The sequence below is a fragment of the Panthera uncia genome, chromosome E3, assembly GCF_023721935.1.
Source record: "Panthera uncia isolate 11264 chromosome E3, Puncia_PCG_1.0, whole genome shotgun sequence".
Lineage (NCBI taxonomy): Eukaryota > Metazoa > Chordata > Mammalia > Carnivora > Felidae > Panthera > Panthera uncia.
In genome coordinates this window covers 26124977-26140825 of record NC_064815.1, presented here as the reverse complement: position 1 = coordinate 26140825, position 15849 = coordinate 26124977, and the positions used below count along the sequence as shown (strand labels likewise).

General features: G+C 52.8%; 1 long non-coding RNA gene across 1 annotated transcript; it reads left to right on the top strand.

The window, feature by feature from the left end:
• Positions 1 to 2292: 2292 nt before the first annotated feature.
• LOC125928200 (uncharacterized) lies at positions 2293 to 15468 on the top strand. The gene is made up of 3 exons (XR_007459593.1): positions 2293 to 2511; positions 12530 to 12656; positions 15388 to 15468. It is a non-coding gene; the product is annotated as an uncharacterized LOC125928200 (long non-coding RNA).
• The last annotated feature ends 381 nt before the right edge of the window (positions 15469 to 15849 follow it).

Genomic DNA, 15849 nt, shown 5'->3' with positions numbered 1-15849 from the left:
GCCCCTCTCCTGCTGGTGCATTCTCTCCTCTCTCTCTCTCTCTCTTTCTCTCTCTCTCAAAAATAAATAAGTAAACATTTAAAATGCACATATTTTCAAACGTGAGGGTGGAAACAGACACAAGACGGCTGTAGGGAGACCAGAGCGGGGAAGAGAGCCAGTATTAATGGGAGAAAGGTCCATAGCCTTATCGTATGCAGCAGGCTGTCAATAATTGCAGAAACAAAGTCTGAAGATAAATAATGACTATAAATGGGGGGATAGCTAACTGGGAGGAGAGGTGGGGCTGAAAGGGGGAGAAATAGGTTAGATCTTCAGGCCTCCGAGCAAGAGGTCACGCGATACCTACAACTGATAAATCCCAGCGTAGGAGACACGTCCTCCTTATCGGGGGCTCGGCATCGCGGCACCTCTCCCTTGTGTGGGGAACCCTCCTCCACCCATAGAAAGGGGGAAAGGCCAAATCCTCCTTCCCAGCCCTTCCTTGCAGCCAGGCTCAGGTTCGGCCGCCGGCCCGGCTCGGCTGATCAGATGCGCTCGGCTGGACTGTGATTCCAAAGTCACGAGACAGAGAAGATGCCACCCGGATTCCACCCTGGAGAAGCCAGAGCCGGCTGGGGGCGGCCACCCCGGCTTCTAGAAGTGGCCGGGAGCACAGAGCAACGTCCAGCATCTGGGGTGCTGGATACACAGTCTGCAGCACCCAGGGCCCGGAGTGGTCTTCACTGGGCCAACGCCGAGGCGTGAATCAGGGGTTCCCCCCCCCCCAGATCTCCAGTCTCTTATTGGTGGGACCTCCCAGTAAGCTACTAATGAGTGCTCTTTCTATTTAAATTACCCAGAGCTGGTTTCTATCGCCTCCAACTCAAAATGCCGATGGATAAGAGCAGTATGAGCTTGTTCTTAGAGATCAGAAGGTAATCTCCAGGTAGAAGTAAGGAGGAAGTGGTTACACATACAGGGTAACTGAGGATGGTGGCTGGGCGGGGGTGGGGGGTAGGACTTGCTGCTTTTCCTCATCTAAGCCTCTCTACATGATCTTTTTCTTCATGTGCACTCATTCATCTGATGACAATTTAATTTATATATCTATATATTTGTGTGTGTGTGTGTGTGTGTGTGTGTGTATGAGAGAGAGAGAGAGAGAGGGAACAGGCAGAGAGAGAGAGGGAGACAGAGGTACAGAGGTTCCGAAGCAGGCTCCAGGTTCCGCGCTGACGGCAGAGAGACTGGGCTTGAACCCATGAATCCGTGACCCATGAGATCGTGACCTGAGGCCAAGTCAGACACCTAACCTACTGAGCCACCCAGGCACCTATATTTATTTTCTTCTCCTTCTCCTTCTCCTTCTCCTTCTCCTTCTCCTTCTCCTTCTCCTCCTTCTTCTTCTTCTTCCTCTTCTTTTTAATTTTCAGGGTCAAGGACTAGTTGATGATAAGTCTCAGGTTGTGACGGTTGAGGGGGACGTGGCTGAGTGGTACGGACAGGAAGTGCCAGCAGGAATGTGGCATAGGTGACCCACCAGGCACACAGGCCACCGGGCTGGTGGCATGAGAGAAAGTCTGAGCGGGGGCCTGATGTCTTCCCTGAATGAGAGGTGAGACCAGGCTCTGTACTTGGCCCACTGCCCAAGCTCATCCCCTGGGCCACCTGCTGGTCCATCCTGCCTCATGCCCATACCCGCCCAAATCCTGAGAGAAGTCCATAAGCACCCCCCGCCTGGCCCTCACAATGTCCCACACCGGTATGTGCACAATAGGGAGTGGATATACTTTTCAGACAGCCCAGCAGTGATGTAGGGAAGGAACAGAGAAACTAAATACATTTTCCCAGAAGTAGAGGATTTTGCACTGGAGGAGGGAGGACAGGGCTACCGTTGGCAAACATCTGCAGCACATCCAAGGAGGAGAGGTAGACTAGCCGTGGTCGGGGACCCCAGTTGCTGAGCCATCGGCAACAGGTGGATGCCAAAGGCAGTTGGACTTGGGTTCCAATAAGTCCACTTGAAGGAATGAGTTCCCCATCAAGGGAGGTATGTAAGTAGAGGCCACACATCTACCCAGGAAGCTCATACCCAAGCATGGGATGGGCATCTCCTCCAGTGCCAAAACCCTAAGAAAGGGACCAGAAGGAGAAGAAGGAGGAGGAGGAGAGGGAGGAAGAGGAGGAGGAGAGCAGGGGGAGGGTGGGGAGAGCGAAACAGGCCCAAGGCAAGAGAGGAGATGTCACAATAGCAGCTGACAGAACAGCAGCTCAAGATGGAAACATGCCTTTATTTGTGAGGAATTTGTTTCAGCAAATGAGAGACAGTGATGATGCTCAGGCTGTCTCCTGAAATGAGTACCATCTGGGGAAAAGAAAAAGTCTAAATTCAACAGGACTGATTTTTTTTTTCCCCACTAATGAACTAAAGCCAAGTTTTGTGCCTGTCCTGCTGCATCTTTCCAGAAAGAAGCTCTTTAGTCCCGCGAGAGGGGCCACCTTTCCGGCCAGATAAAGGAGAAGTTCCAGGTCAGAGGCTCTTTGTAAAACAATGTTTATCGTGAAATACATTGTTCCAAATTTCACGTTCATTATCCCCTTGCTTTTCTCTTTAAAACCACCCACATCTGTATCCCTAAGTGATGTATTGTTCCCTTTGCTTCTCTGTGACCTTAAGATAAATGGAGACCATCCTGGATACGCTCTTCTATGACTTTCTTCTTTTGCTAAATACCCTTTGGAGGTTGATTTACATCGATGCGTGTGGCTGTTTTTAATTTGTTTTTATTCTCAATAGCATTCTACCCCATGAACATGGATTACTATTTTTTTATTAACCGTGGATTGAGAAGTTTTTCTGCTTAAATTTCCAAATGTATACTGTCTTTCGAGTTATCTATTTCCCATTGATTTCGAAATTAATTTCACTGTGGTCCTAAAATACACTCTTATGGAACACATCCTTTGAAAGTTGTTGAAGCTAGCTTTATGAACGAATGTGGTCATTTCTCATAAGTGTATGCGTGCCCTTGGGAAAAAAAAAATATTCTCCCATCGTTGGGTACAATGTTCTCTGTATGGCTGCTTTGATTAAGTTTGTGATATGTACTATTAAATCTTTTAAGTGTTTTCTTATTTTTATCCACTTGATTTATAAGTTATTGTAACCATTAAGTTTAATTGTTCCATTATAATATTGGACTTTCATATCTCCTTTTATATCTGTCAATTCTTGCTTTAAATACCTTAGGCTATGAGGGGCTCCTGGGTGGCTCAATCGGTTAAGTATCCAACTTTTGGCTCAGGTCATGATCTCACAGTTCATGTGTTTGGGGCCCCGTGTCAGGCTCTGTGCTGACATCTCAGAGCCTGGAGCCTACCTCCCATTCTGTGTTTTCCTCTCTCTCTGCCCTCCCCCGCTGCGCTCTCTCTCTCTCTCCCTCCCCCTGTCTGAAAAATAAATAACCATTTAAAAAATTTAAATATCTTAGGCTGTGTGATTAAGGTGTAAAATATTCAAATTGTCTATCTTCCTATTGAATTAATTCTTTTTTATTTCCCATTGACCTTCTTTATCTCTGATAATGCTTTTGGCCTGAATTACAGTCTGTTTTTTTTTTCTTTCTGACATTAATATAGTTATCCTATTTTTCTTATTTTTTTCATTTTCCTAGAACATATTTTTTTCCTTTGATTTTCCATCTTTCCATATCCTTAATGTTTTTCTGTGTGTGTGTATGTGTGTGTGTGTATATCCCTTGTAAATAGTATATTGTTGGATTCTCTTTTAATGTTCTTTGACAGTCTTTGCCTTTTAACTAGAGAGTTTAGCTCATTTATATTTTAGTGATTGGTGATCAGTTTGGAAGGTTCTATCTTTTTACTTTTTATTTATTACTTATTTTTTAAATTTTTAATAGATTTTGTTTAAAGTTTATTTATTTTGAAAGAGAGAGAGAGAAAGAGCGAGCAGGGGAGGAGCAGAGAGAGAGAGGGAGAGAGAGAATCCCAAGCAGCTTCTGCACTGTCAGCACAGAGCCTGATGCGAGGCTCAAATTCATAAACCACGAGATCATGACCTGAGCCAGAATCAAGAGTCAGATGCTTAACTGACTGAGCCACCCAGGCTTCCCTTTATTTATTTTTTAAATGCTTATTTATTTTGAGAGAGAGAGAATCGAGAGAGAGAGAATGGAGGAGGGGCAGAGAGAGAGGGAGAGAGAGAGAGGGAGAATCCCAAGCAGACTCCGTCTCACAAACCATTGAAGTCATGACCCGAGCTGAGGTCAAGAGTCAGATGCTTAACTGACTAAGCCACCCAGGAGCCCCTTATTTTTTTATTTTTATTTTTAAAAAGATTAAATGAAGTCCAGAAGGGTTAAGTGGCTCGCCTGGGGCTGCCCCATTAGCAGGTGCCAACCTTGGGATTCAAACCCGTGCCATTGGCCCCAGGGTCAGAGCGTGCACTAGGCTGAATGGCCCCTGCCCTCTCCAGCCTCTGGGGATCTCCATATGAGAGCTGAAACAAGAAGACAGGGCGTGGCCTCGTTCAACCTCCGCAGGGGACATGCGCATTGGGCAAATAGAAATTGTCACCACCCTTCAGAGATTCATGATAACAGTGAAAGCACCGTGAGCGTTGATGGCACATTTGGATTACAGATGAACTTTAGTGAGCAGGTGAATTCACAAATCCGGCATCCACAAAAAACGCAGCTGGACGGTATATAACCTTCTTTTTTATTCTCTGCCACACAATCGACTCAATAATTATTTGCCCAGTTCTTTATAAGTGCATTTCTGGGGGTGGCAACGCTTGGGCAAAATGGTCGATGTGTCCGTGCTTCAGAATATTCATGTACATAATAGAATAATACCGGTTCAGAGGACCTCATGGGATCACGTCCAAGGGCTCAGCAAATAATGAAGGGGTTATTTCCTTCATCCTTATATTGGTACTGAACCCACACGTGCAGTGACTGCTGGGCCCCAGGCACCATTTCCAGTTAATCTCACAGAATTAAAGTTTATGTAGGGGCACCTGGGTGGCTCAGTTAGTTAAGTGTCCGACTCTGGCTCAGGTCACCATCTCTCGGTTTGTGAGTTCGAGCCCCGTGTCGGGCTCTGTGCTGACAGCTCGGAGCCTGGAGCCTGCTTCGGATTGTGCCTCCCTCTCTCTCTCTCTCTGCTCCTCCCCAGCTTGTGCTGTCTCTCTCTGTCTTTCAAAAATAAATACATGTTTAAAAAATTTATTAAAAAAAGAAGAAAGTTCACGTAGCCAGGAAATGTCCTAGAAACTGTCTGACCTCACTCCACTTCCCTTGTTGGCCATTTAATAAACCTTGATTGCACCCTGGCTATGAGTCCAACGCCGAGGGCTGCTTGACAACAGGAACGCTAGAGCTAACTCAAGAGATAATCAAGAGTCAGATCCAGACCTCAAAAGATCGTCCAAAGGAAAGACCCGGCCACAGAAACCAAGAGAGTCATCCGCCCGCCCCAGTTACCCAGCGGGAGCTGAAAAAGCCGTGTGTGCACCCAGACAGCACCGAGGCCCTCAGGGAGAGCCTGTCCGCCCCGCCGAGGAGCCGCCAGCGAAGGCGAGGAGGGTGCAGGGTCCCAGAGGACAAGCTGAGAACGCGCTTCTGGAGGACAGAGGTCAGTTGTGCCAAAAGCCACTGGGAAGTCCCGGATGATGTAGACTGGGAACCAGGCAACCATCTCTTGTCATCCCTCCGGACGTGGCTTCAGAGCAGCAAGCGTCTGGCCGGGGGTCGCGTGGGGAGGGGGCGCCAGAGGCAAGGTTGAAATGCCAGTGGTTGCCTCCAAGCTGAGAGAGCTCCTCTCCTGACACCCCCCGGCAGGCTCTGGGCAGGAGCCCCGTGCGCTTTGTCAAATGGCTCTGAGCTGGTCCGTCACAGGGAGCACTTCCTGACCAGTCACTGCCGACGAGCCCGGTTCTAAGGCCTTGGCCCGTGTGGGCTCATGCTCCTCACTGGAGTTCCAGAACATTCCACAAGGTGACATTGGGCGGGGTGTTGACATTGCCTTTTTTGAAAGAGAGTCTCAGAGTCCCGCCTCACACCCATTTCACAGCTGAGGAAACTGAGGCACGCAAGCGTCGTAACTCGTGCGGTGAGTTTCATCACGGAGTATGAGTCCCCCACAGAGCTGGACCCGGGCAGTCTGGCTGCAGAGCCTGCCCTCGTTACCCCAAGTCTCAGCCACGAAGCGCTCTTCAGTTTGTCCTTCCTGGGTCAAAATCTTCAGGAATTCAGCTGCTGCCCTGCCCAGTCCATTCCTTAAGGCCTCGTTCCGGCCACCATCTGAACCGTCCCAGGACTGCATAGGGAAGGGGAAGGTGCTGGAGACAGAGAAGAAATTGCGTTTGCCTGAACCGATCCTAGGGGCTGTTTGCGAAAGGGGACCCACCCCCTCCCCAACCCTGGCATTGACGGAGCACTCTGCTGGGTTCATTCACCTTCCCCCTAAGATTGCATTTGAAGCAAGGGTTGCTAAGGCAGGAGACAAGCCAAACATTTGAAAACCAAAGGCCTCAAATTCACTGGTTTTGAAACTTGAACGTGATGAGAATCTCCTCATTAACCTGCCCATGGATGGGACCCGGGGACCGGCTGTATAAGAGGCCCAGGAGGTTCTGGGGAGGCTGGCGGCGGACCCAAGTGTTGAGAACATCCTCCTACCCAGTGGCCTTGTAGCTGGCGGTCCCTCGGTTCTGCTGGGCTCCCCATCCTGGCCCTGCCGGGAAACCCCCCCATCTGGTCCGGTCATCGGTCCACACCCAGGCCTTGGAGTCCTGGGGTGTCGGCTGCCCCCTAGGAACACACACACCGCCACCATCGCCAGCTCTGGCCAGCCTGGCCCCGAGCTCTGTGCAAATGCTTCTCATTAGCAACTAGAAAGCCTGGGGAAAGAGGTGGGGGGGCGGCCCCACCAGCTCCCGGGCCTAGCTGGGGCTGACAGAGGCTGTAGCGGCAGCCAACCCACAGCCAACCCCAACTGCCTTCCAGCAATCCGTCATTATCCCTTCCCTGGCCCGGTAATTCCATTGTTAATTAAAATCCTGCAGCCTTTAATAACATGGCTCATAATTGCTGTTTTCAGCAGCCCCGGATTGGCTGTGCAGGCTTTGGGGGGACCCGGGGCTTAGTTTCTCGGGCTTGGCTTTGACGACGCTCTCTGGTTATAAATTCCCCCACTCACCCTCAGCCCCGAGTCCCCCGTGGGCCTCACGGTGGGGCGGCCCCAGTGTCCCCCACCCTGGGGGCCGCCCCAGCACCTCCTCGACGTCACCAAGGAAGGAGAGGGGCTCTCCACCCCCGGAGATGGGACCCCAAGGACCCTCAGCAACACAGCCCCGACAGAGGCGGGCTCCCCCACACACAGCTGGCCCGTGGAGGCTCTGACCCTGTCCGCACGTGGCCATGCTCTTTCACACCCACATCCTTCCCCTTCGCCCCCACCTGCCCACACGCACCCCAGCCCCTGCTGCTCTCCCTCGGCCACCCAAAGGCTCCTGAAAGTCCGAGGGATTATCCCCCAACGGCCGGCTGGGAAGGTGACTGCATGGCCCTCTCTGAGGCGAGCCCCACCCCTGCCCTCGGGCCGGACCCCGTACTGGGGCAGCCTGTGCCCCTGAGAGCTGAGTGTGGGGCTCTGGAGGCCCAGCGGCAGCCCTGAGGTTGGCTGAGGTCTGGCTGCAAGGCCAGTTCTCCCTCTGAGCCCCGCTGCTGCCCTTCCCTCTTAGGCACTGATCCAGGGAGCAACCCCATTAACCTTCCGGCACAAAGTCTCCAGCCCGAGTCCGCTTTCTGGGGACCTGACCTTCTAGAGTCACCTGTCACTTTGGAATCCCAGGTCCTGCTCCCTTCCCTCTGCCCGTCCCCCACTCACTCCAGGGGCCCCAGACCCTCCCCACCACTGCCCGTTCCCCAAGCTCATGACTCAGCTCATGCTCCTTGTTCTCTGCTCCTTCCGAATGGAGAACACAGTCCACTCAAGCTATAAATAACCCCAGGTGCCCGCCGCCCCCCCCCCCCCCCCCCCCCCCCGCTGAAAGTCACTGGAGGCCAAGGACTCCTTCCGTGTCCTTCAGGCCTGTGAGGTCGGCCGTGTCAAGCCCATTTTGTGCGCTCAGATCATAGCTGCTTCCGCCGGCCTCCTAAAAGTCCCCTCCCCAACCCGGTGCACTCGCTGCTGGCCCTTTGTGAGAAAATCAGTCCCTCAAATCCCTAGCCCTCAGCGATGCCTCGGTGGGAGACTCAAGTCCACAGAGGACCGCTTTCACTCATTACTCTGTCATTCGCTCACTCACTCAGTCAACAAACGTGTTTGGAGCACCTGTCTTGTACCAGGCACTGTGTTTGGTCTGGGGACACCTTGGAGGAGAAGATGTACGAAGTCCTTCCCCTCACGGAACTAAAATTCTACAGAGGGAGGCACGAAATAAGCAAGATACGTTAAGTAACGTAAAAATATAACAGGCTAGGGGCGCCTGGGTGGCTCAGTCTGTTGAGCGTCTGACTTTGACTCGGATCATGATCTCACAGTTTGTCTTGTTCGAAGCTGGGGCCAAGAGAGGGGGCCTCTCCATGGGCAGCAGGGTCACAGATCCCTCCCAGCTTTGCCCCAGGCTTTGTGTCTCTCTGCCCCATTCTTCAAGTACCCAGTTCCCCGGGCTCTCCCCGCCCCCGTATGGAGGCCACCTTGAGCACCAGCAGGGGCAGTGTGGAGCAGAGAGGAACAAGGGCTCTGGGGTCAGGCCGACCTGGGATCGCTCCTAACACTGTCATTTTGGGTAAGTTACAGAGCCTCTCTGAGCCCCACTGGATTAGTTTTCTACAGCTGCTGTAGCAAGTGACCACAAATAGAGCAGCTTAAAACCATGCATATGGATTATCTTCTAGTTCTGGAGTTGGAGATCTGACGCGGGCTCACTGCGTTCTTCAGGGGGTCAGCATGGGCTGCTTCCCACTCCGGAGGCTCTGGGAAGAATCTTGTCCACTCACCTCTTCCTCCTCCTGCAGACTCTCTGCATCCCTTGGCCCATGGCCCTCCTGCATCTCCAAAGCCAGCAGGGTACCATCGCGGACAATGTTCGGTCCCTCTGCACATGACCAGAATGCTGCTCAGGTCAAACGGGACACCCCTCACACGCTGACAATTCTCAGTTGAGTTGTATACGATTTCCTATTTGAGGAGACAGGTGCACGGATGGACCAAAGCCTAGCTATCACGACAATGTCAAATTTCTCTCCCGGTGTCTAGAAATGCTCAGTTTTTGTGCTCATCTTGTGTCAACCAGTTGGCTGTTCGCACAGCACTGGGCCTGCTCATTCCCATTGCGGGTCCCCCAGGGACACTCTGGGGCCTGCTGACCACACTTTTCGGGAGATGGTCAGAAACCAAGGGCAGAGGTGAGGTCTAAGAATGACTCAAGGTGAGGCAGGGCTGTCCAGAGGGAAGGGCAGAGAGACCCTCCTTCCATAGGCCCCCACTTTCCCCCATGCCTGCACGTGCTCTCGTTTGTGGAGAGGTCACCTCCGAGGAGCCTCTTCTTCCGACGTGGCCTTGGAAGTCACTCGGTCATGTCCGCGACATCTATCGGTGCACGCAGGGCCAGCCCACATTCAGGGGGAGAGGGCTGTACAAGAGCATGAACTCCAGGAGGCACGGCTCACGGTGGGGGCCATCTTTGAAGATTATATCTACCACAGGGGGGGTTCCCATGGCAGGAGCAGGGAGGGGGTACCAGGCCCAAGGCGGCCAGAGCAGGACAGCCCGACAGTTCCATCTGGCTCAGAGTTGAGCCAGACTTCTTCAGAAATGTTGTCTCCGACTGATTTCACAACTATTCTCTGTTGCCTGCCCCGGTTATGACTCAGTGCCAGCCTGGCCCCACAGGGTGCCTAGAGTCACCAACTATCAGGAAAAGAAGTGTCTTCTTCCTATAGGAAACTGTCCTTCCCTCCTTCCCGGTAGAGCAACGGTGTGAGATATTCCTGTCCTCACTACTCAATCTGATCACTGATTAAATATCTATAATTTATCAACTACAGCCCACTCCATGGTCCAACTAGTTTAGAAACGCCCTGGAATTTTTTCCTCAAGCACAGTCTCAAAATTATTTGACCCCCTCGCGGATTTACAGCCAGACCAGGGAAGCACACGCCCTATAGCCATCCACTGTTGTGACGCTGATCGAGCTTTTAACTCTCCAGGTGCTGGTTTTCCCCTGTAAGAAAAGGGGTAATGAGAGGGAGACGAGGTTGACCAGATGTCTCCAAGAGACACCATTGTGACCAATGGGTTCCAGCTATCTCTGTGGCCTTGAGCAAACCCCTACGCCTGCCAGGCTCCTCATATCCCACCTGTAACATGGGAAGTTGAACAAGATGACTCTGTGGGTCTTTCCAGCACCATCTGGCTCCACTTCAGCACATGCAGGAATGTATCCATTCCGTTAGGATTGGGATTCGAGCCCGGCTGTTCAGCGCAGATTGCTATGCTAATCCCACATCCAAGGCCCCCGGCATTGCAAACCGTTACAGACGGGCCTGTGCAGCCTCAGAAACTGATCTACGATCCATTCACTGGCTCCCAGCTGCGGGTGAGTGATGGGCCAGGCTGGGCAGCATCGTGGGGTAAGGAGAAAAGATTGAAATAAGAAGGCAGCCAGGCTGGGTAAAGATCCAGGCTCTTACTGGATTGTGGCTTTGACCTTGAGAAATTCCTTGATCTCGCCGAGCCTCGGTTTCTCCATCTGTAAAATGAAGGTTAGATTGCACACCTCCCAAGAAAGGCCCAAGGGTTCCAGAACGTATCTGAGAAAGCCTGATATCGAGTCTGTTATTATTCAGACTGCACGCTGGAAAGCTGATTCTTGTCACCCGAGCAGAGCCTTCCCCGAGATAATTTAGGAGGTCTGGGCTCAGGAGCGCTCCCCCGGGCAGCGCCATCCCCTCCCCTGTCGGCAGCAGGATGGATAGGCCCCGCAGCCTGGCTGGAAGGGCCATCCGCGCCTCCCTTTCCGAAGATGCCCTGGGCTGTCGCGCTTTCTGGCACGCCATGCTAAAAAATGACTCCAAAGAAAAGTAAGCAGACACTCCAGGCCATAAATATTTCAGAGTCGAATGAACGTCCTTTCCCCAGTCCCGACTTGCCATATATATTATTTATAAAACCATAACTTGAGTTGAAAGGTAGTCGTCGAAAGAATAGAGAGTCTCACTCAGATTCACTTGGTGATTGGAAAAACAATCTACAAAAGGGGAAAATAGTGCTGGCTGGATGAGGTCACAGGAGGTCATCTGGTCCCTCCCCCTGGCTCCAGAGGGAGCGTGGCCGGAGTGACCGGATGGTACAGCCCAGAGAGGCCCCGCACACCGGCAGACTGCTGGGCTCACACAGCCTAGGGCCTCGAGGCCTTTTCAGGAAGTTTCCACGACATGACAAACAAAAGTCGACACGCTGGTAAAAATCTTTCGATTCCCTTTGTAACAGGGAGCAGGGCTGATGCTGAGAAGACGGGCCGAGGAGGGCTGCTAAGGGCTGTTGAGGAAGCAGAAAGAGCCCGGGACCAGGAATCGAGGGACCTGCGCTCCAGTTCTGTCCTGCCCCTTCCTAGGGTGACATCCAGCAGGTCACAGTGACATCCTGGACTCAGATTTCCCATCCGTGAAACGGTCCTCACGTGATCAGACCCAGCATTTCTGTCCTGTAACGAATGCTCGGTGACCCCTCCTTCTCCCTCCAGAAATAAAGTTCATCGGTGGTAACATGACCTATTCACATACATAATTATAAAAATCAGGGTAATAGTGCCCTGGCCTGTAACGCAAAGGAGAAACAAAAGGACAGTGATTTACAACCAAACGATGTTTTGTTCTCAATGCTTCGGCAGCTAGACACTAGGGAAGCTGTGGAACCGAGGCACCTGCTCACCTCCTCACCACGAATGTGACATTTCCAAGCGCGGGCTGGCGTCGTGACGCTGTATCTGACACTGAAATACCACGAGCAGCCTCGCGTTCGGGGACGTGTCTGGAAGAGTGGACGCTCTCAGTAAAATCCCGTGACAAAACAAGAGACGATCTCTCCTCAATTGTCGCTCTCGTTGCAAGCACGGGAGACTCCTTTTTTGTTAAAATTGTGCAAACAAACAAAAAAGCAAACAAACCAAAAAAAAAAAAAAAAAACCCTACCCCCAAACTGTGTGCTGATATGTAAAATGTGAAAAGCAGAGTCCAGTTCTAGGCTCAGATCATTTTCTAGAACGACTTTTTAATGTCTGTTTTATTTTTGAGAGAGAAAGATAGAGGACAAGCGGGAGAGGGGCAGAGAGAGAGAGGGAGACGCAGGATCCGTAGCAGGCTCCAGGCTCCGAGCTGTCCGCACAGAGCCCCATGCGGGGCTTGAACCCACGAACCGTGAGATCATGACCTGAGCTGAAGCCAGACACTCAACCAACGGAGCTCCCCAGGCGTCCCTAGGCTCAGATCATTTTCAACAAGTTTTTCACCCACAGGAATGCCTGGAGGGACATTTGCAGTTTTCCCTGGGATGCAGTCACCATTTTTCACTGGGCACGTTAGAGACCTGCGCGCATCCCCGCCTGCCAAGCGCCAGTCGTCCCTCCCAGCATCGTGACCACCGTAAGTACCACCCATGGGACCCCACATCCAAAACACCCGCAGGGAGCCCCCGATGGGCCGCTCCCCAGGTCGTCCTGCGCTGCTCTGACCATCTGATGCCACCCACAACCGGCTTGATGATGCTCACCGGAAGGCCGGGCTGGCCACACGGTGTCTGCTTCAGTTCCTGCCCCACGGTCACGCTGTGGGGGCAACGGTGGCCAGAAACCCTGTTTGAGTGGAGCCTGGATCCCTGATCCTTCCCCTCCCTGACTCCGCCCACCCGGGAAGTCAGGTGCCTGCCAGGCACCGAGGGAGCCCAGCACCCCACAGGCTGCGACTCCAAGGAGTCCAAATGGCAGTGCTCAGGAGCAACCTAGAGGGAGGAGCACCCTAGAGGGAGGAGCACCCTAGAGCCTCACCCAGGCTCAGGGCAGAGGACTGCTTCCTTGGGACCCCACAGCTCCTCGGGCCCCATGCCTGCCCCTGCTCTTGCCCAAAGCCACCTCCCTGCGGACCAGACCCCACAGGCCAGGCTGGGTACACACTTCACCTTTGCCCCCTGCTTGGCCTGCCCGTCCCACCCTCCACCCTCGCATGATGGAACAGCTTTCCGTGCCCACAGTGGACACAAATCCGGCACCCGCGGTCAGCATATCAGGGCACTGACCAATGGGAGGTGGGAGGAGGGTGGGGGAGAGTATGTGGGCTGGGGACAGTCTGGAAGCTTCTCAGAGAAAGCAGAACCTCAGCCGGTAAGGGCTGGGCAATGAAGGGGCCTGATGCCAACAGAGGGTGGACCCCCAAGGGGAGATTCGACGTGCACCCAGGCCACCCCACAGTCCCCAGGGTCTGAATCAGGGCACTCTTGGGCTCTTTAAGATCAAATATCTTTTGGGGGACTCCTGGGTGGCTCAGTCAGTTAAACATCTGACTCTTGGTTTGGGCTCAGGTCACGATCTCATGGTTTTGTGAGTTCGAGCCCCGCATGGGGGCTCTGGGCTGGCAGCACTCTCTCCCTCTGTCTCTGTCCCTCCCCCACCTGTGCTGTCTCTGTCTCTCTCAAAATAAATAAACTTCAGGGGCATCTGGGTGACTCAGTTGGTTAAGCGTCCGAATTCGGCTCAAGTCATGATCTCACGGTTCGTGGGCTCGAGCCCCACGTCAGGCTGTGTGCTGACAGCTCAGAGCCTGGAGCCTGCTTGGCATTCTGTGTCCCCCTCCCTGCTCACGCTCTGTCTCTTTCCCTCTGTCTCTAAAATAAATACACATTTACATAAAGAAATAAATAAATAAGCTTAAAAAATAAAAAAAATAAAAAATGTTAAAAAAGATCAAATACCTTTTGTATCCCCCAACATCTGAGGGGAAAGGATCACGTGGCCCAGCTAAGGGCTGAAGGGAACAGGGTCTGGGGTCACTGTGTCACTTCTCAGGGGATAAAGACTCCTCGCCTGGGGAAGCGGGGTTGCAATACCTTTCTCAGAGGTATGAGCATGAAGAATGGAGATGAAAGTCCTAGAAACGGCAGGCCGGGCCCTCCGGTGCCCGTGCGAATGACGGCAGTGTGGTCATTCACACACAGGAAGGCCTGTAGAAGCTTCCAGACTGGTGTTTTCTGGCACTGGAACGATCTCTCCCAGGAGGCCTGCTCCGGCCCGGGGAAAACCCGCCCCCTTGCTCCCAGTGGGGCTGTTACGTCCTTCCAGTTGGTGGGCACAGAAAAAAGCGTCCAGGAAACGTGCTCAGAGGAAAACGCGGTTCTTCCTCAAACATGTGTGTCCACCCCCAGGTCCCAGCAGGACCTCCAGGAGCAGCGTGGCCCCCGCCCCCCGCTTCAGCCCGGACCCAACCTCTCTCCAAGATTCTCTGCCCCGCTCTGTGCCCACCCACCCCCCAAATTAAAAAAAGAAAGAAAGAAAGAAAGAAAGAAAGAAAGAAAGAAAAAAATGGAGAAGTTAATTTGCTAAAATGGAAGGGAGCGCACTCACTGATTACATTTTTCCCCAAAGGAAACTTGAGTTAATTTGGCCGGTGACTCATATGCCAGGCTGCCAGTTACAACACACAACCCCAGACAGCACTCCTCACCGGGCCCAGCTGGCACCCACCCTCCCCGCTCACCGCTGCGGGCCCCAGGGTCCCTCCTCCGAGAGGCAGGGGTCGGGCGGGCAGCGTGCCCGCCGGGTACGGGGCTCTTGGTGGTACTTCCGGACGCGAAGGGCACACGCACGTCCACGCGGAAGCACACGCATCTACGCTCACACCAGGCACCGTGCACGGGGCACACGCATACACACGCGTGCACGCTCGGGACGCCGCGAGAACACTCTGGCCCCGGGCCCCTCAGTAAATCGTTCGGTAGTCAGCTCTCCAAATGCTGGGCAAAATCCAATGACAGGGCCTCAGTACTAAGTCGTTCCTATTTTTCCTAGCCTCTTAAAGCTTCTAGGGAGCAGAGAGAGGGGGCAGGCAGGTGCTCATGTGAGCCCTGTGAACTTTGGGTGGAAATTCCCGGCCGGGCCCCCCAAGCGTGGAGGTGCCCGCTGGGCTTCTTCATCTCCTTGGGGGTGAGGGGCACGTGGGGACCCCACCCCACCACCGATACTGTTCACAAGGCCACCTTTCTAATGAAAGTGACACCCAGCTCAGGCAGGAGCCCCCAAGGCAGGCCTTAGAGTCAAAAGACCTATTTACGCGCTGTGTGACTTTGAGCCAGGCACCCATTCTGAGCCTCAGTTTTTTTTTCTAGAAAACATCTTCATCCTCCAGTTGGACAGCAATGTGAACGTACTTAATAACGCCGAACTGTATGCTTCAAGTGTTAAGATGGTAAACTTTATGTTTTGTGTGTTTTAACACAATTTCTCTCTTTTTTTTTTAACGTTTATTTATTTTTGAGACAGAGAGAGACAGAGCATGAACGGGGGAGGGTCAGAGAGAGGGAGACACAGAATCTGAAACAGGCTCCAGGCTCCGAGCTGTCAGCACAGAGCCCGACGCGGGGCTTGAACTCACTGACTGCGAGATCATGACCTGAGCCGAAGTCGGCCACCCAACCGACTGAGCCACCCAGGCGCCCCTAACACAATTTCTTAAATTGAAAAAAAAAGGGAAAAAGAAAGGCTTAAGCTGTCTCATTCCTCTTTCCCCTTTGCCACTGGCTGGGGTGTAGAAATGATGGCAGGAGCTCAGGCAGCCTTTTTGGACTCAC